Source organism: Pinus tabuliformis, chromosome 3_1 (assembly GCF_031772625.1).
Source record: "Pinus tabuliformis cultivar Carrire ecotype Pingquan chromosome 3_1, CPIR1, whole genome shotgun sequence".
Taxonomy (NCBI): domain Eukaryota; kingdom Viridiplantae; phylum Streptophyta; class Pinopsida; order Pinales; family Pinaceae; genus Pinus; species Pinus tabuliformis.
Window position 1 is genome coordinate 658,396,148 of NC_142301.1, and position 26,582 is coordinate 658,422,729.

The following is a 26,582-nucleotide window of genomic DNA, read 5'->3' on the forward strand; positions in this document are numbered from 1 at the left end:
CTTGGGAGGAGTGTGCTGCACGTGAGGTCATGGAGGAAACAGGGCCAAAATCCCTATTAAAATGACACATGCACTGAATTTGTCTGTAAAAACATTTGCTAAGATTATGCCAGATAAATCTTTAATATGATTTTTCCTGTTCATAGTTTTTATTTTTTCACCAAAGAACTCCAGGTAAACGCTCCACTATTGGCAATTTTAATAAGGGGTCATTTTGGCTATATAATCTTCATGATTTCTCTTGCGGTATTTCAATATGATTGGTAATTTAAAAAAAAATTGAGGCTTGCTGTTCAGACCATTTAGGACTAACTCTTTGCCATGCTCAAGTAAGACCTGGTAAGGTCTTTTTGGGACATGACTTAGCAGGCTGCAAGTCCTTGGTGATAATTGCTGGAAAAACTATAGGTCAGACCTGACAGAAGAGTCTAAGGAAGTTTGTGCTTTGTGATGCAGCTCCTCAAGTATTTTTCTTAAGGAACTTAAAAATGTCTGGTTGTAAATTTCTTCCCCTATCAGAAACAATGCCTGGGAGGTGTTTTCAGATCTCAAAACAATAACATACTTTTTATAAGCATGAAGGATACTAATGAAAATAATTGGCAATTAAATAAAGCCTATTTTCTGGAGTCTCATGATCCATTATTCCAAATATTTAAGCTATAGGTTATAGTTCAAGTGTTGAAATATGGTTGAGTTGATATTTCTGATTTCAAGAATGTGTTGGGTTCCTTGCATAAATACACTATTGCTATTGAGCTGTCATTACTATGTCTGATAGAGCTTATATATATTGTCAAGTTAGTATTTTAGTGAAGCCATGGTTGTATCATTGATGTGCTACTAAGACCTGGTAAGGTCTTTTTGGGACATGACTTAGCAGGCTGGCCTTTTAGGACCAGAGCTCTACTAAGGGCTAAGCTTATATGATTGAAGCTCTACTTATATAAAACCTTTAAGGACTTGAAGTTCTACTTACATAGGACCTTTCAGGGCGTTTCTTTTGGCAAAGGGAAGTTTATTTTTGGAAATCTCAGGAAAGACCCTTTAACACCAACCTGGTATAGTCCTTCTAAGACCAGAGCTCTCCTTAGATAAGACCTTTCGGGAGCTTTCTTTTTGCAAACGGAGTTTGAAGGAGACGAGGCACAGTGCAAGTCCTTGGTGATAATTGCTTGAAAAACTATAGGTCAGACCTGACACAAGAGTCTAAGGAAGTATGTGCTTTTTGATGCAGCTCCTCAAGTATTTTTCTTAAGGAACTTAAAAATGTGTGGTTGTAAATTTCTTCCCCTATCAGAAACAATACCTGGGAGGTGTTTTCAGATCTCAAAACAATAACATACTTTTTATAAGCATGAAGGATACTAATGAAAATAATTGGCAATTAAATAAAGCCTATTTTCTGGAGTCTCATGATCCATTATTCCAAATATTTAAGCTATAGGTTATAGTTCAAGTGTTGAAATATGGTTGAGTTGATATTTCTGATTTCAAGAATGTGTTGGGTTCCTTCCATAAATACACTATTGCTATTGAGCTGTCATTACTATGTCTGATAGAGCTTATATATATTGTCAAGTTAATATTTTAGTGAAGCCAGGGTTGTATCATTGATGTGCTGCCATCGTTTCCAGTATGAATAACTACGAGTTGATATAACTGTAATTGCTTTACGCTATGGACAATAAAGAACTGAAACTTGTGTATGTATACCTGATATACACTATGCATTGCAGCATGTAGGAGGAATGGTAGTATCTTATGTAGTTCCTTTAGACACCCATATAGAAGTCCGTCCTCCCATCAGATAAAATTTACAGACTTGACAATATCAATGTCTGTGTGATAGGAATATTCCCAGACAAATTGTTGTAAGTTAATATGCATGTAACCAATTCAAACAACCAAGAATGAGAATTGAAATTCTGTAAGTTAATATGGAGTGACCAATTCATACAGCCAAGCACATTTTAGGAGACAAAAAGAACATTATATTATCCGTTCAATATAAGTAATAGTTACAAGCATCTCAAAAGAAATAACAAACAGACAACCCATTTTCCTTCCTACATAATTGCCAAACCATAATAATCAACCCAAAACATACATATTGTAGAAATATAGTTGCCTCTTAGTTGTATGTAGTTAATCCTAAATCAATATCCTCAACCATACTTTTACAACTTGCCAACTGGGATGCTAGGTCTCCAAGAACTGAAAGATCCATCCAAGGTTATTGAGACTCGAGAGAATGAAATTCCAGACAATGTCAATAGTGGTCTTTTTTGTTTGTTCATTCCAGCCTGTCCACCTGATTCACCTCACACAAATCTGAATCATGATCTTACCAGCTCCCTGGATTAATGCCAACACTTTCCATTTTGTTGGCAGTTCTCACATATAGCCAAGCTGCTGTTAACAGTTCTTATGTAATGACATGTTGCTCTATCTTGTGTATTTGCCTCTGTTTAGGAGAGTGGACTCTAAAGTTGTTACAACGCGATATTTTCTGGCATTCATGTAATACGCAGATAGTTGTGTATTGTTTGCAGGGCTTCAGATTTAACGATCTCTGCTTCTTTGTGATCTTCTTGTAATCATGTGTTGTTCTATCCATAAACAAAAATTTTCGTTCATTGCTCCTCAAAGTAAATTGCCAAAAGTTTTGTGTAATCACTTTAAATTATGAATGTAACATCAAAAGACATTGACAAATTTCTCTAAATTTCAGCATCTAACACGTTCAGAGTTTTTTCATTTACATTTAATCATATAGTAACCAAGGCACTATTGACATGTCATATGAGGTATGCCTCTAATAACTAGATATTTGCCTGGAAGGAGATATATTAGTCTTCAGATTTTGTTATCATTTGTCTTCCCCTTATTCTTGTTTTGGTAATATTTACATGTTTCTAAGATTCAAGTCTCTGCACTTTGCAGAAGGAAAAATGTATTATGTTGTACTATGCACGTTATTGTTAAGAATTATTGGTGAAAATAAATTTTCATGGCATTAGTGGAGTAATCACTCGCCCTCTTAGGGGATTGAAGAGCTTTCTCCCTTGTGGAACAAGTATAAGCATGAAGATATCTTTGTGTGGACCTCCTAAGGTACGGTGAGAATATGGCTTGCCTAATGAGCATGGAATTGCATATGAGGCTTGAGCCATGAGCTTTGCTAGCTCAAAATCAAAATCAAAATTCCTTTCAAATGGAAACAAATTCTGTTCCTTAGTAGTGTGTGTCCTAAGTCCTCAGGGGAGCAAGGGCAGCAAACGAACTTCTTTCTAAAGAACTAACAGCAGATCTGTCTAAGCAAGTTGAATTCTGCTATGTGATGAACTAGGATTTGGTGCCTATTGTATTGATGAAATTTTTGTGTTGAGGGTTACTTTTATTTCAGATCTTCTTTTCCCAGGTTTTTTATTAGGCAAAATGTTTGTTCTTTTAAAGTAGAAATATCATTATACAGGCTTTGCTTTTATCTTTAATGAGTCAATATTTTCTTGGGCAGAATTTGGCAAAAGAAATTGTAAGATCGAGGCAAGCTATTAAGTGCCTTTATGAGAACAGGGCACAACTGAATTCGATATCTACGCACCTTGGAGAAAGTGGTGGTAATTTTTTCTTTACTACTTGTTCTCTGATCATCCTGCATGTAGTTTAATCTCTGTTCTGTTATTGAATTTGCAGTTGTTTCTCCCTACCTTTATCTGACAATATCCATTTTTTACTATGTGTCGAGCAGTTGCAAGCTAAATATGATATTAACTAATTTGTAGTTGTTGTTCAACTTTCAGCGTTGAAGGACATTTCTGGACGTTCTCCGTATTGCTTCATCTCTGGTAACAACCTTAATCTCCTTTCCGAGTTTTTGCTTCATTTCTATTTCATCCATGGACCATGATAGAAAAGCATCTTCCATCAATTGTACATTAGCCGCTGAGCAACTATAGAGTCTTACTTGAAAGCAGAAAGTGTTTTTCATGTATTTAACATTATGTATATTATAGAAGTAAAAGACGAATCTTTTGTTGGAAATAATACTGAGAGGGGGGGTGAATCAGTATTATCTAATTCTTTTAATAAATCTTCCTTATTTGTTCTTTGAATTAGTTTTGCATGTCAGTACCATAAAATAATGAGCATGAACAAAGAAAACAGATAGTCACACCAAAGAACACAAGATGTAAGGTGGAAACCCAATCTGGGTGAAAACCACCTGCTGCAATATGTCTCTATCTTCTTTCAAAAAACTCATTTTACAATGGTTTTGTACTGGTGCAGTCCTTTACCAGTACTCAGGCTGCAACCTGCAGAGAGCTACAACTCTCTCTCGTTTTCCAGTCTCTCCTGGAAGGGAGCTACAACCCCCTACTTCTTTTCTTACAAGGACCACTTTTCATAAATTTTCAAACTGGATCCATAAGCATCAAATGATCATCAAGTATAAGAGAATCACCCAATCAACTGTAGTAACCAGATCAACAATAATAGAACCAAACCCAGAACACAGCAATGATAAACAAAGATCTTAAGAGAAGTAAGCACCCTGTTCAACTGCTCGCCTGCTTACGTAAGCACCCTGCTCAACTGCTTGCCTGCTTACAGTAAGCACCCTACTCAACTGCTTGCCTGCTTACAGTACGCACCCTGCTCAACTGCTTGCCTGCTTACAGTACGCACCCTGCTCAACTGTTCGCCTGCGTACCTCGCTCTAAGTTCATTGAACTGCCTGCGGACCTCCGCACCTGCAACCCTTCTGTGCCTGCGTACCGGCGCACCTGCAACCCTTTTGTGCCTGCGTACCGGCGCACTTGAAACCCTTCTGTGCCTGCGTACCGGCGCACCTGAAACCCTTCTGTGTCTGTGTACCCGCGCACCTGAAACCCTTCTGTGTCTGCGTACCGGCGCACCTGAAACCCTTCTGTGCCTGCGTACCGGCGCACTTGAAACGCTTCGTTCCTGCGTATGCACGCACTTTTCTTTCACTGTACCTACGTACCTTCAGGCATAGATGATTTCAAGACTTCACAAATAACCCAGACAGTCAGATCTACAGATCTGAACATGCGCCGAAGAGATCTCAGTCCATCAATAGATTCGCCTTATTTAGATCTAGACCAGATCTAGCCCTCATAAGATATTCAACCCAAAACATGCTCAAGCCAAATGATCTCCTTTGCTTTATATAGGAAAGCTCTTCCTTAAAACATGGATCAATACCACGAGCCAACACCATAATAACCCAATACCATCGGCTAAATACCAAGAGTAAAACATAAGAAAACCCCACATGTGAATTTCTTTGCCTTGAAATGTGTGCACTGGGGGTACGCACCTCCTGAACGGGATAACTGCGGGTATGTACGCACTTTATGTAACACTAACCTGCGTGTACGCACCTTATGTAAGGTGTACCTGCGTACCCCTTATTTTCTTCAATATTTGATAGCTGATCATCAATCTCTGCTGCTGACTTGATCTATCACCTGAATGGGTTGCCATCGAGGACAACACTTTAGCCATAATGCCAACAATCTCCCCCTTTGGACTTGATGGCAACCTCAAAACTTCAGCTTCATTCTCCCCCTTTGACATCAAGGGTAAAGGGTTATGCTCCCCCTAAGAACATGCTCCCCCTGAATATGGACCAGATCTGCAACGAAGAACCATAATCCACCATGAAAGAGATAGAGACATATTGCAGATACTTCCAAGATCTCCTTCTGCACATCCTCCATAATGCCAACAATGCATTATATGCTCCCCCTGAACCTGTACCATCAATGAGAAGAGGTTCAGCAATAAGATGATGCATCAACAACCCCCAGCTTTTGCCTGAGGTATTCAAAAGTGTCCCTGGGCAATGGTTTGGTGAGAATATCAGCAACTTGTTCCTTAGAAGGAACATACTCCAACTTGACCTTCTGTTCAAGCACTTGTTCCTGGAGAAAATGATACTTGATTGGTATGTGCTTGGTTTTTGAATGCATAACCGGATTCTTTGAGATGCTGATTGCACTTGTGTTATCACATAAGATGGGGATATGTGGTGTACAAGTGATTTGAAAATCCTGCAAAGTCTGCATCATCCAAAGGAGTTGGGTGCAACAAGATGCAGCAGCAACATATTCGGCTTCAGCTGTAGACAAGGCAATTGAACTTTGTTTCTTGCTGAACCAAGATACCAGTCTGGAACCCATAAAGAACGCACCACCACTTGTGATTTTCCTGTCATCCACACTTCCGGCCCAATCTGCATCTGTATAAGCATGAAGTGTAAGATCTGTATCTCTAGGATACCATAAGCCATAATTTTGAGTCCCTTGAAGATATTTGAAAATTCTCTTCACTGCCTGAAGATGAGTCTCCTTCGGATTTGCCTGAAATCTTCCAACTATTCCAACTGCATGCATGATGTCCGGTCGGGTACCTGTCAAATAAAGTAAACTTCCAATCATAGATCTGTAGGTTGGTTGATGTACTGCTGCAGATTCATCATTTGCACTGAGGCTACATCCTGTGACCATGGGTGTACATACTGATTTTGCATCTTCCATACCATATTTCTTCAAAATCTGTTTGAGATACTTGGTTTGAGATAAAAAGATTCCTCCTTCTTTTTGTTGGATTTGCAAACCAAGGAAATATGTCAGTTCTCCTAGCAAGGACATTTCAAATTCTTTCTGCATGACCGAGGCAAAGCTTTGACTCATAGCTTCTTCATTGCTCCCAAAAATAATGTCATCTACATACACAACAAGTTTTAGCAATTTGTCATTTTCAACTTTTATATAAAGATTGCTATCTGCTGATCCTTTTAAAAAACCTTGTTGATGAAGATATTTTTCCAAATGGTAGTACCAAGCCCTTGGAGCTTGTTTGAGACCATAGAGAGCCTTTTTCAATCTGCATACAAGATTTGGATCATTTCCAAGAATGAACCCATCTGGCTGTTCAATGTATACTTCTTCTTCCAAGTCTCCATTCAGAAAGGTTGATTTCACGTCCATTTGAAATACTTTGAAGTTTTGAAAACTTGAGAGAGCAAGGAACATTCGGATGGCCTCAAGTCTTGCAACAGGAGAAAAAGTTTCTTCAAAGTCTATTCCTTCTTGCTGCCCATACCCTTTACAAACAAGTCTGGCTTTGTTTCTAATTACTTCTCCATTTTCATTCAATTTATTTTTGAAGACCCATTTTGTTCTGATAACATTCTTATCCTTTGGTCTAGGAACCAGCTCCCAAGTGTTGTTCTTTTCGATCTGCTCAAGTTCTTCATCCATTGCTTTCACCCAACATTCATCTTTGCATGCCTCTTTCACAGCTTGTGGTTCAGTAGAGGAGAGTAATGCCAAATAGCTTGAAGCTTCTGCAACTGTTCTTCTTGTTTGTACACCTGCTTCTTTCTGCCCCATAATCTGAGATTCTGGATGATTCTTCTGAACATATCTGGATGGAGTCTTTTCTTCTATTCTTGTTTGCTCCTCTAGTTCTTCTTGAGGTTCTTCTTCTTCATCATTCTGTCGTTGGGGGTAGCCTTCATCTTCTTCAATGTCTTCATGATGTACTTGCCTAGGAATGTATCCCATCTCATCAACCACTACATCAATGCTGTCAACAATTCTGCCAAGTCTTTTATTGTAGCATTTGTATGCTTTGCTATGTGGAGAGTAACCAAGAAGAATGCCTTCATCTGCTCTAGGTTCAAGTTTGCCAAGCTGCTCATCAGTATTCTTGATACAGCATTTGCTCCCAAAGATTTTGAAGTGCTTTACCGAAGAAGTCGTACCACTCCAGAGCTCATGAGGAGTTTGAGTGCTGTTCACCCGGACATTTGTTTTGTTGAGAATAACAACCGCAGCATGTGCAGCTTCACCCCAGAAAGTTGTGGGAGTTCCTGACTCATCAAGCATAGCACGAGCAATTTGTTGCACTGTTTTGTTCATTCTTTCCACAACTCCATTTTGCTGAGGGGTTCTTTCTGTAGAGAATTCTCTTCTTATCCCATGTTCTTCACAGAAATCGAAAAATTCATTTGAAGTAAATTCCCCACCTCTGTCGGATCTGAGGCACTTAATTTTGTGACCTGATTCATTTTCAACCAAGGCTTTGAAGGATTTGAATTTTTCGAATGCTTCATCTTTGTGCTTCATAAGTCCTAACCAGACAAACCTGGAGAAATCGTCAATGAATAATATCAAGTATTCTTCTCCTCGAGGTGTTCTTTTCCTGAAAGGACCGCATGTATCTGTATGTACTAGCTCAAGAGGCATGCTAGCTGAACCTTCTTTCTCTGGAAAGTTAGTTCTGTTTTGTTTTCCAAACTGACATGATTTGCATATGGTGTTGTCAGGAATTTTGATATCTGGAAGATCGCGAACTGCCTGATATTTGCATGCTTTCCTTATTTGTGAAAAGCTTAGATGTCCCAACCTCCGATGCCATAATCAGTGCTCATCATCCTTGCTCAGATAGCATTGTTGTTGTCCTTCTTCAAATATGTACAGATTATTTGGAGTTCTTTTGCCTTTGATCATTGTTTTACCTGTATCAAGATCACGAACAAGACATCCATTTGATCTGAATATAACCTCGGTTCTTTGATCACACATCTGGCTGACACTTAGAAGATTATGCTTCAATCCATCAACATACAAAACATTTCAGCCTTGACCTTTTAACTGAGCAATGCCTTTTCCTTTTATAGTTGCAGGAGTATCATTTCCAAAAGAGACTTTCTTTCCTTTTTCTAGAGCAAAATATGACTCAAGTTTTTCTTTATCACCTGTCATATGCTTCGAACATCCACTGTCAATGTACCATAGATTTTCCTGTCCCTCTGCATAAAATGCTATCCCACATCTTTCTGTTTGTGGTTCCTTTATTCTCCATGTTTTGGTTCTTGAGGCGTGTTCCTTTTTCTGCTGAAACCTGCTCCTGCATTCAGAGTCTTCATGACCAAAGTTATTGCAAATAGAACATTCAACTTCATTTTCAAGAACCGAAAAGTTGTTATAGGTCCTTTTTGTAATCCCGGTCATACTTCTTTGTTTTTGAGCTTCCCTAGTCATGATTGTTTTATATGCAACACATTGAGCTGCTTTGTGACCAAAGTTATGGCAAGAAAAGCATTGTCCATTGAAGAAACTTCTGCGGTTATCGAATCTACCAGCCAATTGATTGTAATTTCTTGTGTCATCTATTCTTGAACCAAATTGAGAATATTTTACCTGTGGCTGGTTGTAGCTTTTGTTCACCCTTAAGATGGATTTCCCCTGATAGTTTCTGTTTGTAATTCGTCCCTGCTTTACCTGATAATCTTCATTGTGCTTTTGCTCATTTCTTCTTGCTGCATCAAGATAACTTTTTGAGGTGGATGCTTGAGAAGTTTCTCCATTATAGCCCAGACCTGTCTTGTTTAGTGGAGATCGCTGCACATTGATAATCTCATCCAAAGTTTCAGATCCTTTGACAAACTTGAGATTAATAGCTTTTGTTTTCTCAATCTCTTTTCTAAGACCAACAATTTCACCTTCTAATTTTTCAAGATGTTTTTCCTTTTCATCAATTTGAAATTGTAGAGTATCAATGATCATGTTCTTTTCTTCTATACATCTCTTGAGTCTAGTAATTTCATCATAAAGGTTATCCACATCTATAGCATCCATATAATCATCATCTTCAAATGCCATTAACAACTTATATTCATTACCTTGTTCATCTTCATCACTGTTTGATAGACCATCACTATCTTCATGAGTGTAGTAGCTTTTCTTATTTGCGTTCTGTTTCTTGTTCCATCTAGCAGGTTCCTTTCCTTTATCCTTATAAGGACATTTTGCAGCATAATGACCTACTCTTCCACAAGCAAAGCATTTAAAAGGTAACTTACCTCTGAACCTTCCAGAACCCCTTTGAAGATTTCTGACAAAATTTGATTCTTCTTCCTCTTCTTCTGGGACGTGGCTTGCTTCATAATAATCTCCTTTGCCTGATGCCTTGAAAGCAGCTTCTCTTCTGTCTGATGGACCTCCCTTTCTCATTTCATAAGCAGTTAGAATTCCATGTAGCTGAGACATAGTAAGAATTCGTAGATTTTCCTTTTATTCTATTGCAGATACTTTAGATTCAAAATTGGGGGACAATGATCTTAGAACCTTTTCAACCACAATAGCCTCTTTTATTTCTTCACCCAAATTTTTCATACAATTAACAACCTCATCTACCCGAAGAAAATAGTTAGCCACACTTTCATCATTATACATTTTGAGAGTCTCATACTGAATTCTGAGAGTTTGAAGTTTAGCACACTTTACCTGTTCATCTCCTTCATAGTTCTTGACAATTTTGTCCCATATCTCTTTTGCGGATTTATAGTCCATTACCTTCATGAATTCTGATTGAGATATACATCCTAATAGAGTACTGACTGCTTTCGCATTTGTTTCATACTTTTTTTTCTCGGCTGCATCTGTAGGAGTAGCTGAGGGAAAAGCGTAGCCTGTCTCTACGATGTCCCAAACTTCTGTACCAAGAGATTGAAGATAGGCAATAACTCTTACCTTCCAATAATTGAAGTTTGTCCCATCAAAAACTGGTGGCCTGATTGATGCTTCTCTCTCGTAGTTGCTCATGATGAACGATCTACCTTCAAGCGATCAAGCTTCTCTGAAGAACCTGCTCTGATACCAATTGTTGGAAATAATACTGAGAGGGGGGGTGAATCAGTATTATCTAATTCTTTTAATAAATCTTCCTTATTTGTTCTTTGAATTAGTTTTGCATGTCAGTACCATAAAATAATGAGCATGAACAAAGAAAACAGATAGTCACACCAAAGAACACAAGATGTAAGGTGGAAACCCAATGTGGGTGAAAACCACCTGCTGCAATATGTCTCTATCTTCTTTCAAAAAACTCCTTTTACAATGGTTTTGTACTGGTGCAGTCCTTTACCAGTACGCAAGCTGCAACCTGCAGAGAGCTACAACTCTCTCTCGTTTTCCAGTCTCTCCTGGAAGGGAGCTACAACCCCCTACTTCTTTTCTTACAAGGACCACTTTTCATAAATTTTCAAACTGGATCGATAAGCATCAAATGATCATCAAGTATAAGAGAATCACCCAATCAATTGTAGTAACCAGATCAACAATAATAGAACCAAACCCAGAACACAGCAATGATAAACAAAGATCTTAAGAGAAGTAAGCACCCTGTTCAATTGCTTGCCTGCTTACGTAAGCACCCTGCTCAACTGCTTGCCTGCTTACAGTAAGCACCCTACTCAACTGCTTGCCTGCTTATAGTACGCACCCTGCTCAACTGCTTGCCTGCTTACAGTACGCACCCTGCTCAACTGTTCGCCTGCGTACCTCGCTCTGAGTTCATTGAACTGCCTGCGGACCTCCGCACTTGCAACCCTTCTGTGCCTGCGTACCGGCGCACCTGCAACCCTTCTGTGCCTGCGTATTGGCGCACCTGAAACCCTTCTGTGCCTGCGTACCGGCGCACCTGAAACCCTTCTGTGTCTGCGTACCGGCGCACCTGAAACCCTTCTGTGTCTGCGTATCGGCGCACCTGAAACCCTTCTGTGCCTGCGTACCGGCGCACCTGAAACGCTTCGTTCCTGCGTATGCATGCACTTTTCTTTCACTGTACCTGCGTACCTTCGGGCATAGATGATTTCAAGACTTCAGAAATAACCCAGACAGTCAGATCTATAGATCTGAACATGCGCCGAAGAGATCTCAGTCCATCAATAGATTCGCCTTATTTAGATCTAGACCAGATCTAGCCCTCATAAGATATTCAACCCAAAACATGCTCAAGCCAAATGATCTCCTTTGCTTTATATAGGAAAGCTCTTCCTTAAAACATGGATCAATACCACGAGCCGACACCATAATAACCCAATACCATCGGCTAAATACCAAGAGTAAAACATAAGAAAACCCCACATGTGAATTTCTTTGCCTTGAAATGTGTGCATTGGGGGTACGCTCCTCCTGAACGGGATAACTGCGGGTATGTACGCACTTTATGTAACACTGACCTGCGTGTACGCACCTTATGTAAGGTGTACCTGCGTACTCCTTATTTTCTTCAATATTTGATAGCTGATCATCAATCTCTGCTGCTGACTTGATCTATCACCTGAATGGGTTGCCATCAAGGACAACACTTTAGCCATAATGCCAACATCTTTTATCATATTGTTCAAGTTCCTTTGGAGACAATGCTTAATAGTAAGTGGGTATTATGGTATACATTTTTATTTGCTGGGGCACCCACATTTGCCTAGGATTTTATAACATAAGAAAACATTTAAATTCCTCCAAAACCTTCCTCTTGAGGATTAGATTGTGTGGATTATGTTGGGTTTTCTTCCCGCAAAGACTATTAATTTGCATAGCATTGTGCAGCTTATGTTGGTTACTCACACAACAATGTTAAATACAGATACTTTGCCTTGGCCTACTCTGTTTTGTCACTGGGCAATTCAGCTTTCAGCATTGAGGGACATTTCTGGGCGTTTTCTGTATTGCTTCATCTCCGGTAACAACCTTCATCTCCTTTCCGAGTTTTTGCTTCATTTCTATTTCATCCATGGACCATGATACAAAATCCTCTTCCATCAATTTTACATTAGCCACTGAGCAACTATAGAGTCTTATAAATTTCATTCAAAATTATTTCCCAATTGAAATGATTCAGTTATATATATGCTTTCTTGATAATTTAAACTTTATTCCTTTGTGTGGATAATGTTGGGTTTTCTTCCCGCAAAGACTATTAATCTGCATAGCACTGTGCAACTTATGTTGGTTACTGACACAGTAATGTTAAATACAGATACTTTGCCTTTGCCTACCATATTTTCTCACTGGGCCATTCAACTTTCAGCATTGAAGGACATTTTCTGGACGTTTCCTGTGTTTCTTCGTCTCCGGTAACAACCTTAATCTCCTTTTTGAATTTTTGCTTCATTTCTATTTCATCCATGGACCATGATAGAAAATCCTTTTCCATCAATTGTACATTGGCCACTGAGCAGCTACAGAGTCTTATAGATTTGATTCAAAATTATTTCCTAATTGAAATGATTTAGTTATATATATGCTTTCTTGATAATTTAAACTTTATTCCTTTCTGTTAAACTAATGCAAAGTGGTGCCATCGTGCCTGTCTTGTTTCTAGTGAACAAACTCTGGAAAATCTAACAAACTTCAATAGCTTTGCTTATGTCTGTCAGAATTCTTGAATAGTCATATCCCTGTATTGATATTATATTCCACTTGGCATTTTTTTGTCATCCACACATTAAGAAAGCGGAAAACAAATACATGCATGTACATTTACATTTAGAATGCATGCGGAGATTGATTTAGGACTTTGCGTGTGCTCTCTGCTCTATGTTCAAACAGTTTCGCTTCTCTTTCCTTAGTAGCTAGGATTTTCACTGCAAAAAAGAAAGTAAACGATTGTTTATCATCTTAGATTGCATATTTAGGAATTGTTTATGTACATCGCGCGATCAACCTTAAAGGAAAACTTCTTAAGAATGATTAACTGTAAAATACATTTCAATAAACATAAAAACGCTTTGGAACCTAACGCACACCATTTAGAAGTCTAGGCTAGAGACATGTTTCGGCGTCGTAAAGCCTGGTAACTATCACTTTCATCGTAGGTTGGGTGATTCCTCCTCTTTGAAATGACAAGTGCCAGTACGGACTTGTGCTCCCACGTGCCGTTGAGTATATATTGGGAGACCACAGTAGGCTATATCCTTTATCCTTAGGAAGCCGTGTCTGCCGCCCTATCGATCGCAATGCACTGAACACAGCATTCAGGAAGATTGACTGCCGTACCATAAAAAGTATTCTGCATTTTTGTGATTGGTTTGGTAATCCCCCTGTCTAGATATCCAGAGTAGTCACTTTCGTTCCTTTGCGGACTCCTTAAAAGAAAAGGACCATCTGAGCACTTGTCACTTCAAGCTCGTTAAAAATCGAAGGCGACTAGAGTCATCTTTAGCTTTTTCTCGACTCTTAAAAAATGAAAAAGCAAATTGTGTCAAAGTGTCATAAAATTTATTTAAATCGGAATAACCTAGACCATCTGAGCACTTGTCACTTCAGGCTCGTTAAAAATCGAAGGCGACTAGAGTCATCTTTAGCTTTTTCTCGACTCTTAAAAAATGAAAAAGCAAATTGTGTCAAAGTGTCATAAAATTTATTTAAATCGGAATAACCTCACTATTCCCTCGTTGGTCTTAGGGTAGGAAAATGGAGTCCACCAATCAAGGATTTCCCCATGGAGGAATCCTGCTCCCTTTTCCTCCAGGGGAGATGTTGGTGCACCTCATATGGCTACATTGACCCTTCCAGGGCTTGCAATTGGCCTGCTAATATGCTTTTTCTCGACCTCTGCCGTTCAAAACACCGTGATTCTTGAGCAATCAACTCAGCAACTAGATGATACTAGAGTTGCCCAAATCGAAGGCGACTAGAATCGTCTTTAGCTTTTTCTTGTCTCTTAAAAGTTGAATAAGCAAGTTGTGTCAAAGTGTCATACAATTTATTCAAATCAGAATAACATCATTGCTCCCTCGAAATGGAGTCCACAAAATGGAGTCCTGCTCCCTTTTCCTCTAGGGGAGATGTTGGTGTACCTCATATGGCTACATTGTCCCTTCCAGGGCTTACACTTCGCCTGATGGTATGGCTTTTCTTGACCTCTGTCGTTCAAAACACTATGATTTTTGGGCAATCAAATTAGCAACCAGATGATACTAGAGTTACCCCCAAACCTTCTATTTCATTTGTTTCTCCCTCTCCTTCCTCTACGCTTCGTGGAAGTATGCTTGAAAAAAAAATGGACGTATAAAAGTTGTTGTAATAAATATTTTTCTTCATTATGTTTACAAGCTTAGATGCCCACTCATTTAGAAAAAAACTGAACATGCTTCTTTCAACATTTTTGTGTTTTGTTTTGTACCAGAAAATGACATCAAACATCACTGAAAATGCAATTTCCTCAATGTTATCTGGATCAACTCATATTCAACCATACCTACAAATTGCTGAACTTGAGCCAATACAATCAATGCCAAATTCAACTCCACGATATCGTACTGCAATTTCAGACGGAACACATAAGAAACACATCATGCTTCCAAAAGATTTCAATGATCTCGTAGCAACAAGCTTGCTACAAAAGGGTTCTATTATAAATGTTAAAAGTTGGACTACCTCAGCTATTGGTCCTTCAACATAAGTTTGTTATAAATTTCTTATTTCAAATTTAACATTTTTTTACTTATAACACAACCGCTTCTAACAATTATGCCTTTGACTCTCATTTGTCATGTAGGTCTATAAAGCTAGTAGACTTTGAAATATCTGCTTCATATGCACCCTTAATTGGCAATCTAAAAACTATGAGTGTCCCCATCACATCTGATGAAAACTCTCCATCCTCATCGGATCCACATCCTCCATCAAAAAGGCACTGGCCTCTTCCAACTACTCCAACACCGTCCGTTCAACCGGTTCTGATTCCCATCAAATCGTTAAACCCTTACCACTCAAACTGGTGCATAAAAGGATACGTCCAAAGGAAAACATCTCTTCGACAGTTTCAGAATCAATACGGACCCGGTAAAGTGTTTGGTTTTGACCTGTTCGATACAGGGGGTGGAGAAATACATATTACATGTTTCAACAATGTCGCAGATTTGTTTTTCGACAAAATCCAAAATGGAAATGTCTACATTGTTTCTAAAGGGAATGTGAAAATGGCTAATAAGCAATACAACCACTTGAACAATGGCTGGGAAATTTTTTTGAATGCAACATCTACCATAGAACATGTTGTCAGTGAAAAAAAACATAATCCAACAGTGCGATTCAGTATAAAATCAATTGATGATATCAGAACAACAAACGTCAACTCCATTGTTGATATTCTTGGTGTTGTCACAGACATTTCCAGTGTATGCACTATACGTAGAAAAGATGGCTCTGAAGTCAATAAACAAATAGTACAGCTTCGAGACATGTCAGGGTATAGCATAGATGCAATCTTTTGGGGAGATAATTTTCATGCCGTTTCACAGGAATTCTCCTCCCTATGTGCTACAGGAAATAACCCCATCATTGCAATCAAATCTGCACATGTTGGGGAATTTAATGGAAAAAATATCGGCACTACAACGAGATCCATTGTTCTTGTAGATCCTGACATTGAAGAGGCCCATGCGCTAAAGTCGTGGTTTAAAAAAGAAGGCTCGACTGCTGCTTCTACATCTTTGACAACAAGCTCTCCTTTTTGCCACCAACAAAAAAAATAACAATTGCTGACATTTACAGTATGGATTCCTTAGAGAAACCAACATTTTTCCAATTAAAGGGCACAATAACAAAAATTGGTATGGATAGTTTTTACTACATTTCTTGCCCGTCGATTGTTGGTGGGAAAAAATGCATGAAAAAACTTATTCCACAAAATACAGGGGTGTGGTTCTGTCCAAAATGCAACGCTGAAGTAAGCGACTGTGATTACAGATACCTATTGAAAATCGACATACAAGATCACACTGGTGAATTGGCTTCAACTGTTGCTTTCGAAGACGCGGGCTCTACAATTCTTGGAAATAATGCCAAAGACTTCTATCTATTATCTTCAGATCCAGAACTAATCAAGGAAATTGTCTCTAGAGCTCTATGGACAGACCATATCTTCACACTATCAGTGAAGACAGAAACTTTTAAAGAAGTCCCACGATTGAAATGCGTTATCATAAAAGAAGAAAAACTGCATTTCATGACAGAATGCAAAAACATCCTTCGAGAAATTCAAAGCATCTCGACATTGTAGATAAATATTGCAGAATGTGTTCCTTGCTTTTTGGCAATTCCTATTGTCCAATTTTATAAATACAACTTTACAAGATATATTGTTGCATGTCTTCTTATGAAATTTTCTTATATACCATTGAAATAAATATTTGTTCTCCATTGTATCTAGCATTATGTTAGTAGACAAAATCACATTTTTTTTCCTTTTATCAGCTTTACACATGAAACTACCTACATGTATGCAGAAAAAATACTAATACGTTCTTTCAAAAACATTTCTCAAATAAAAAAATTCACATGGCACTGTTCAGAACTTAGATTTTTTTCCCCTTCTTTCGCTTTCGCTTGCATTTTTTACCGTTCTTTCGCTTTCATACAATAACATGGTTGTTGTCTCCAAATAACATTCTTCTTTTCCCCTCCCTTGCTTATAGGTACCATAAATTTTGTGAATGGCTTCTTCTTCTAATAATGAACGTGCTCGAAGATACTATGCAACAAATAAAGAACGAATAAATGCACGGCGCCGTGAGCTTTACCAAGCAAAAAAAAACATCATAGAATGTCAAAAACACAAAAAACAAAAGGGTGACCAACCTTCCTCGTCTGAAACGGCCCACCCTGAAAACAATCCTCCCTTGCAATTATCAGACTCTTTATCTTCTCAGCAAACCTCTCAAACAAATACATCCATGCCTCATTGCCCTAACCCCTCCTTTGCACATGCTTTCAGCAATGTTTATACTGATCAAGCACATCGAGATTTCCGTTCAAAGCTTGATAAACTTCCACCTAAATGCCCATGCTCCATTTGTCTTGAATCATATCCTGGAATACATATCCGCAATTCCAACCACATGTCTTGCTACTCCAGATGCGCCTCTGAAACAAAGGGTCATCGCTTCTCATTATCAAACAACATGGACCCTGGCCCTCAACCAGCTGCCCTTATGTCTCTTTCACAAATAGAAGAAATGCTCATTGCTAGGGTTAATCCTATACTGCAAGTAACACATGCACGTGGTGGCCAGTATAAATACAGTGGCCACACAATTTGTTTTCCTCAAGACATAACAAAAATCACAAACATGTTGCCACGACGTGTTGAGAACTTGGACATCCTAATTGTCACGCGTCATAGTAATGACCATAAGGCTTATGATTTCATTGTCAGTAGACATCGCGTTCTCGCTGCATTGGAATACAAATTGGCTAATGACCCATACTATAAGAATGTTCGTATTTATTCCAACGCACTGGCGTCCTTACCAGCAATCCCCACCGATGTCTCCTCCTCCCTTCGCCATTCCAATACTACAGAAACCACTATTCGCCTTCCACTTGAACCACCCCATGAGCTCACCGAAGATTTCACAGACCCATCCGCTAGCCAAACATCATCGTTCGTACCCATCATACCCAATACAAATACAGAAATCCAAGAAATCCGCCATTATTTGCATGCTTACAACCACCAATCTGATACTACAATTGAGTGGCCAACAATTGGTTTATCGCCAGTCAATGAATACAACACAGAAGGTCTACTCTCTATGGCTTTCCCTGCCCTTTTCCCGACAGGCGCTGCAATGCCAAATCAGCCAAGAATGAAAGCTGTGCAGTTACATGAATATGCACTTCATCTCATACGTTACTATGATAACAGATTTGGAAGCCACCCACGCTTTCGTTATTACATATATAATCTCATGATGCGGCATCGCAGTCAAGCAACAACGTCGATTTTTGTGAAAAAAAACATCACGGATAACTTTCCAATATCTATTCATGATCTGAACATTCGATTAGAACAATTTCCAGATGAGCAATTAACAGAGCAAGTCATGCGATTCGGTAGCTCTTTGCGTGGAACAAGGTCATTTTGGCACAAAGCTAAAAATGAACTAATGGACATGATATCTCAACTCGGTTGCCCGAAGTTCTTCTTCACATTGAGTGCAGCTGATACAAAATGGCCTGATCTTCATGCAGTCATGCCCGGGTGTCTTCCTACTGATATTGGAAAACAACAAAAGTGGAGAAATGATAACATTATCTCTAACCCACATTTAACATCACTATATATGCACCATAGATTCACAACATTTCGTGAGATTATCTTGGAGAAACACTTGAATACAAAAGATTACTGGTACAGGTACGCATTCTACCGCATTTTTTTCCCTCCAAGAACTCTAAACAACATTCCTTACCTATTGCAAAATTATCTTACAAAAACGCATACTTGTTAGGTATGAATGGCAACATAGGGGATCTGCGCACATCCATGGTTTCCTTTGGATAGAAAATGCACCTGATATGGAGAATCTCAACTGGGAGGACACAGAAGCAGTCGATATTGCAAGGCAGTTCTTCGACAAATATATTTCCGCTTGGAACCCTCGTGCTCCTTCGAATTCAAACCAACCAAATGCTTGGACAAATCCCGAAGACCCTTGCCTGTTGTCCACACCGCAAATCTTCAGAACCAATCCTTTCAGTGACTATGAACAACTCGTCAATTGTGTTGAACGTCACACAAAATGCTCAAAAAGCACGTGCCTAAGAAAAACTGGATCCTCACTCCAATGTCGTTATAAAGCACCGTGGGAATTACATCCAAAATCGGCCTTATTCATTGATTCCAATGGCCAAAAAACATACACCCCTGCTCGGAACGACGATCGACTCAATAGCCATAACCCTACCATCCTATCTATTTGGCGTGCAAATGTTGACTGCCAACCAGTACTCTCCATACACGCTGTACAAAAATATATCGCCAAATATGCATCCAAAGCAGAAAAAAAATCTGAAAGCTTCCACGACATGCTACGTAGAATTGTCCTGGCTTCACCCATTGCTGACCCAGCAACATCCGCATTTCGAAAATTTCTTGCAGAAACCCTTGTTGATCGTGACATTGGAGCACAAGAAACCTGCCATATGCTGCAAAAATTACCGTTAACATTATGTAGTCGGCCATTCATTTCTTTAAATGTAAACCAAAAAATTCTTATGCGCCTTCCACAAACGGACACCACCTCCACTACATCCCCGCACTTCATAGATACATATATCCAGCGCCCTTCTACCCTAGAGTCCACATCACTAATAGAGTTGGCAAGATCCTGGTCGTATGATCCTCGTCGCAGAACAAACAAATGGAAACAAAGGCCTACAAAAGCAATTGTTCGGGTCATACCACGTTACTCCTCCATACCATCCACAACAAAACCTTGCTACACTGACTTTTGCAGGGTTGAACTTATGCTATACAAACCTTTTCGCCGTATCGTACAAGATATAGGTGATTCTGCTACAGAATTCATCGCAAATTGGCAATCATTTCGCCATTCTACAATCCTTGGCATCAACGCCGCACACTATCTGATATTGAATCTGTCACAAATGATACCTCAACTATGAATGAAGCCAATCCAACAGACACCATGGAAATAAATGAATGGGAATTACTTTCCCAATTACACCCTACAAATGAGCTTCTCATAAACGACCTTGACATGCTTGGTCTTCATGGCTTTGATGACACCCATAACTGGAATCATACCACTATCCCATTGGATCTACAAAATAATGTAATACAATTCATTGAGAATAGCCGCTCCATCCACCGCATTCTTCAAACACATCAACATACCCTGCCGACCCTTACTACATTATCTCCAATGCAAAAAAAAGCTCTAAATATTATTCTTAATCATTTTGCTAGGAAGGATTATTTACCCGCTCTCAGAATGATAATACAAGGCACTGCTGGTACGGGAAAATCCCTCCTTATTAATTGCATCAAAGATATGCTCATAGGCCTTGCAAGCCCGTGACCTTCACTGATCATGCTCCTCGCCCCTACTGGGGTTGCTGCCTTCAACATACAAGCATCGACAATCCATTCTGCTTTGCACCTTCCTATAAAGGATCTTATGCCGTTAGAAGGTAGTGCTCTTGCAAAATTCCAAGAAGAAATCAGGCATATAAGATACATACTAATCGATGAAATGAGCTTCATTGGGCCAAAGCTTCTCAGCCATATTGATGAACATCTTCGCGAGGCATTTCCCCACCAAAGAAACACTCCTTTTGGTGGTTGTTCCATAATATTGGTTGGTGATCTCGGTCAGCTACCACCCGTCAAAGACATACCTCTATATGCAGGGACGGGCCACGAAAGCGCACTATGGAACACCTTCAACACAGTCATCACATTAGACACAATATTTTGTCAACAAGGCGACGACATCGCCCAGGTTACTTTCAGGAACATTCTCCAGAACATTAGAGATGCAAATCCAACAATCGACAACTACAACGTACTCATGTCGCGCACAGATTCCTATTTATCAGAAGAAGAAATATGTTCATTCCATGATTCCATGCATCTATTTCCAACAAATGCTCAAACAACGGTCCATAATAAGAAAATGATGAAATCTCTAAACACTCCTATTGCTCGATCCATTGCTGAAGATGACAACACATATTCCAGTCTTTCCTCTGAAGATGAGCAACTTGAGCAAATTGTATTGCTATGCAATGGCGAAAAAGTTATGTTGACTTCCAACCTTTGGGTTTCAGCCGGTCTTGTTAATGGTTCCCTTGGAAAAATTGTAACCATATTTTATAAAGAATCAACTGCACCACCACAAATTCCAACATTTGTTGTCGTAGATTTCCCCAAGTACATTGGGCCTCCTTGGGATGAAAGAAACCCCACTCACTTGCCTATTCCAGCAGTAAAAAGAAATGGTCGTGCACAAATTCCACTGAAGATGGCTTGGGCTTTAACCATACATAAATCTCAAGGTATGACCCTTCCAAAAGCAACAATTGACATTGGAAAAACAGAACGTCAAGGTCTCACATTCATAGCTATTTCAAGAGTGCCTTCTCTACAAGATCTCCGGATTAACCCCGCATTCAGTTTCGATCGTTATAGTAAAATGAAGGACAACAAAAACATTGCTCGCAGAAGACACGCAGAAGAAATTCTCCGTTCAATGCCGCCTCCAGATAATCTGCTCCAACCCATACTTTGACATCACCAGAAGGTTTCCTCCATTTATTTAACTCATTCTATTTCATGACATACTTTTCATATCTTTCAACAACAACAAACTTTAATCAATATTAGTAAAAAAACAAATACTAGAATGTCTTTGTATTGTCTGTACATCTCATTCTAACCTTTTCTTTCTTTTGCAGCAGGCCACATGGGCTCAGAAATAACATACATGCACAACTACATGTAGATTGGCAAGCAAAAAAACTGCATCTCCAGCTGTGCATTGACCTCCAATCGTGTTCAATATGTCGTTATTCACCATGCATCTTCCACTAACAATATATGGTTCCCCATAGCAAAGGTAACTTTATTTCCATTCATTCCAGATTCATTTTAACACAGCTCACCTGCAGAGTATTACTAATAAACTTCTGCACCTGATTTACATATTACTAATTCTAACATAATATAAATTTTGCAGGTCCATTGCTGCTTCGCTGCCTCCACCATGTTTTTGTACGACTTCAAATATGGAATGACAAGCACAATGTTCTTTAGACTATTATATTCCTTCTCAAACCTCTTTTGTTACAATTCACTGTTTGTATTTTCCATGTCAAACTTGAAAAAGGATGTTTCAAGATCAAATACCGTTTTCATTGTTTGTTTCCTCACAACTTTTTGTGTTTTCCATTTCAATCTTTAAAAAGGATGTTACAACACACTTTGTATTTTCCATTTCAAACTTTAAAAAGGATGTTACAATACACTATTTGTATTTTCCATTTCACGCTTAAAAAAGGATGTTTCAACATCAAATACCATTTTGATAGTTCATGTCCTCACAACTATTTGTGTTTCCCGTTTCAAACTTAAAAAGGGATGTTTTGAGATCAATGCCATTTTGATAGTTTAATTCTTCTATGAAGAAACCTATTACACATCGGTAAATGTAGGATTCTTTCTTTGTTTATATTTTCCAAGTGCAAGAAATCCATTGGTGTAGACTTGTTAGCACTAGCTAGAGGCCATTAAATTTGCATACCTCTTTGTGAAAAATAAACTATTTAGCTACATCCCTTGCTACTTAAAAGGATGGACTTGAAACTTTATTAAGAATGTGGATTCTATGATACTTAAAAAATATCCCTCTAAGGTTCCTTTTTAGCACTATGTCATTGAAGGACTTATTTGGGGCCATTGCATTTAAGGGGGGATATATGACATATCCAAAATAGATCTTTAGAGTAAGTCTTGAGGAGAAAGGCTTCCACATGCCCAAAGGATAGGGCAAAGGAGGCCACCCATGAAATTGTTGATTCAAAGACCATTGGCAATCTAAATATATTGTCTTAAATGAGGAAAAGGCACTATGATAAGAGTAGGAACTACATCTTTGCTACGAGGAAGAAAAAATATGTGTAATTTTAAAAAAGTTGAAGGAACCATTAAATATATTAATAAGTAACTAGTTAAAATTCTAACCAAAATCTTCAATGTAGTTAAAAAAATTCATCTACTAATATGATGATGATTTAATAGTTAATTAAATTCATTATTATAATTGATAAATGAAAATACTTAAAACCTTATATAATTCACATTATATATTTAAATACTCAAATTCATAATTTCTTTAAAAATTAAATTAAATTATTTTATTTTATAAAATAATTTCTTATAAATAAAACTCAATAAATTTAAAATAATCTAATCAAAATTTATCAAACATCAACTTCTTTTGTGAGTTCATAAAAATAATTTTTTTAATTAAACATGAATTATTGTGGTCATGAAAATAATTTTTTAATTAAACATGATATTATCAGTTCACCTTTTTAGGTGAAGAGATACTTATTTCCATTAAAATTTGATTGATCTCATTGATAGCATTTTAAAAGACAAAAAATTTAATTTCTTTAAAATAAAGTAAAATTGAATTGATTTTGAGCTATATTTAAAAGTTTTTTAAATAAATAAATTGACAAGAAAATAGTTTAATATGCGGTATTGTTGTTTAATACCAAATTTTTATACAAATAGCAATTATTGAATGGTTGAATAAATTCATAAATCTAATAATGAAAAACATTTGAATATGGTGAAGGGATGTAACTAAAGCAATTAATGAACTATATAGCCTTGGAGCAAAATAAAGATAGGTGTTAGATAATTACTATTTATTTAACTTTAAATTTATAGTCATCCTAATTCAACATCAAATAAATAACCTATGGTAGAATTTTTATGTCAAAAAAATCAAAGCTAAAAATTGATATGTAATAAAACAAGGGCTACATAGTAGCGAGTACCGGCTTAGTTTAAATATAACTTAATTAAACTAAAAATAATAAACACAAATAAAACAATTAATAAAAATTAAGAAATATCATTAACTAATATTGTCTATATTAACATGAATACACTTTAATATATATATTTATTATATATGTGTGCGCTTTATTTTTCATCAATATATATTATTTTTAATAATAAATTTATTAAAATATGTTTTTAATATAATAATAAGTCATTTTGGAAAATGGAATTAATAGAAAAAAATAAGAAAGTTAAATAAAATAAAATAAAATGAAAATGAGAAATTAGTAACTAACATAAATGAGAGCTCAACCGATCACCTTACAAATAAATAAATTTAATAATAATAAAAAATAACAAAAAATGATTTCGTGATGTTAAACTATGGATAAGCAACATAAATTTTTGGTCAAAGGCAAACTAATATGTAGTCAAAGTGAAAACGGAATGGTAATAGGAGTGTAATAACTAATATAAAAAATCACAATGTCTAGTATATTAAAAAAAAAAAAAGTTACACAAAGGCTTAAGTGTGAGTGCAAAAGATTCATAAAAAATAATTTTTCTATTTTCAAGTTATAATTAAAGCCGTGAATACAAAAGAGAAAATCTTGTTTATTGTAGTGTTTACTTAATTTTTATCTTTTGTATTGCATCATGATTTAAAATTGAATTGTGAAAATATATAATATAGGTAAGCTTTATTGAGGAAAACGATTGAATCAAAGTCCATTCAATAATCAAAATCAAAAGGGAAAAATAAGTGGAATATGTAGGGTTGGTACTTTTGTTATTTAAATCAGCCAATTTTTATGGTTAGTAAAAGTGTGAAACATAATGGTAACTATTTTTTAAGAAAGCATTAATTATGGACTATGGTTAGTAAAAGTATGAAACATAACAGTAACTATTTTTTAAAGAAAGTATTAATTATGGAAAAATCTATGAGTTTCCATGGTTATTAAAAGCTCGAAACATAATAGTAATTGTTTTTTTAAGAAAATATTAATTATGAATAATCCATAAATTTAGATTTTTTTTTGGAGTGATTAGATGTTTTTATCATATTTTTAATTTATTTAAATCATTTTAATTCTGAAATTTGATTTTAAACCACATAAAATTAGTCATCAACCAATTAAAAAACAAAAAATTCAAAAAATAATTTTCAATTTCTAGAAAAATATTGAATATTTAATTTTACAAAAAATTTAATAAACTTTAGAAATAATTTCTAAAAAATACAAATTAATTAAGATTCAGAATAAAGAATATATTAAATATTTATGTATTATACAGACACACTTTATTCATAAGAGAAAAAAAACACTACTTCAAAAAAAACGCTCTTTCAAAAAGGGTTGGATTTGAACCAGTTTTAATAAAAAATAAAAACACTTAAGATTCAGAATAAAGAATATATTAAATATTTATGTATTATACAGACACACTTTATTCATAAGGGAAAAAAAACACTACTTCAAAAAAACACTCTTTCAAAAGGGTTGGATTTGAACCAGTTTTAATAAAAAATAAAAACACTCTTTTAAAATAATAATAGCCAATTTTCAAAAAAATAAAATAAAGTGGATGAGAATTTATATTTTATATATTATATTTTATATTATATTTTATATTTAAGAGTTTTGGGTTATAATTTTAATTAAAAGTTGAAATATATATATATATATATTGTGTCTAAAATGTTTTTCAATAGAGAGATGTTGTAACATTTGTATTTGTGTTTTGTGGTATAATTTTATGTAATATGTAGATAGATTGACTGATGGGTAATTTCTCCATAGTATTCATGTGGAATATAGCTTATTTAAAAGGGAAAGATTACTACTCTATATCTATTTTAAGTCTAAAGACCAAGAGAAATCAAATCTCTTTTCACTCAAAAAAAATTTACACATCAAAGATTGGATCCCTCTTGACACTTGTAGGCAGATCTAGAATTGAAATGGATCTAGACTCCTATTTTTAATTTATAATTAAGAACTTTAATTTATAAGAGCCTTTTAAATAAATATTAGAATTACTTTCCTAGTCACTATAATAAAATGTTACTTGGTATCTCTGAATTGATAATTTTGAATTTTACATTAATTGACATTAAGTAGGTCTAGAATTGAAATGGAACTAGACTAGTATTTAACAGTTTTGGTTTATAATTAAGAGCTTTAATTGATAAGAGACTTTTAAATAAATATTAGAATGACTTCCATGTACAAGTAGGACCCTTCGGAAATCATTTCAAAAGCAAAAATAGCCAGCGGGAAACGAAAAGGACGTTGGGAATCTTTTGAAAAGTAAGGATAGCACTGAGATGTGATCTATGGATATGCTGTGTTTATTATTAG

The 26,582-nt window shown here is 36.7% G+C and overlaps 1 long non-coding RNA gene across 1 annotated transcript in view; it reads left to right on the forward strand.

Annotated features, from left to right (window-relative positions):
* Positions 1-22,189, forward strand: part of LOC149188792 (uncharacterized) — a 29,115-nt gene extending 6,926 nt beyond the window's left edge. The window contains exons 2-3 of the long non-coding RNA XR_016256308.1: positions 3,521-3,623; positions 22,098-22,189. This is a non-coding gene — a long non-coding RNA (uncharacterized LOC149188792). The remainder of the gene's footprint in view (positions 1-3,520; positions 3,624-22,097) is intronic.
* The last annotated feature ends 4,393 nt before the right edge of the window (positions 22,190-26,582 follow it).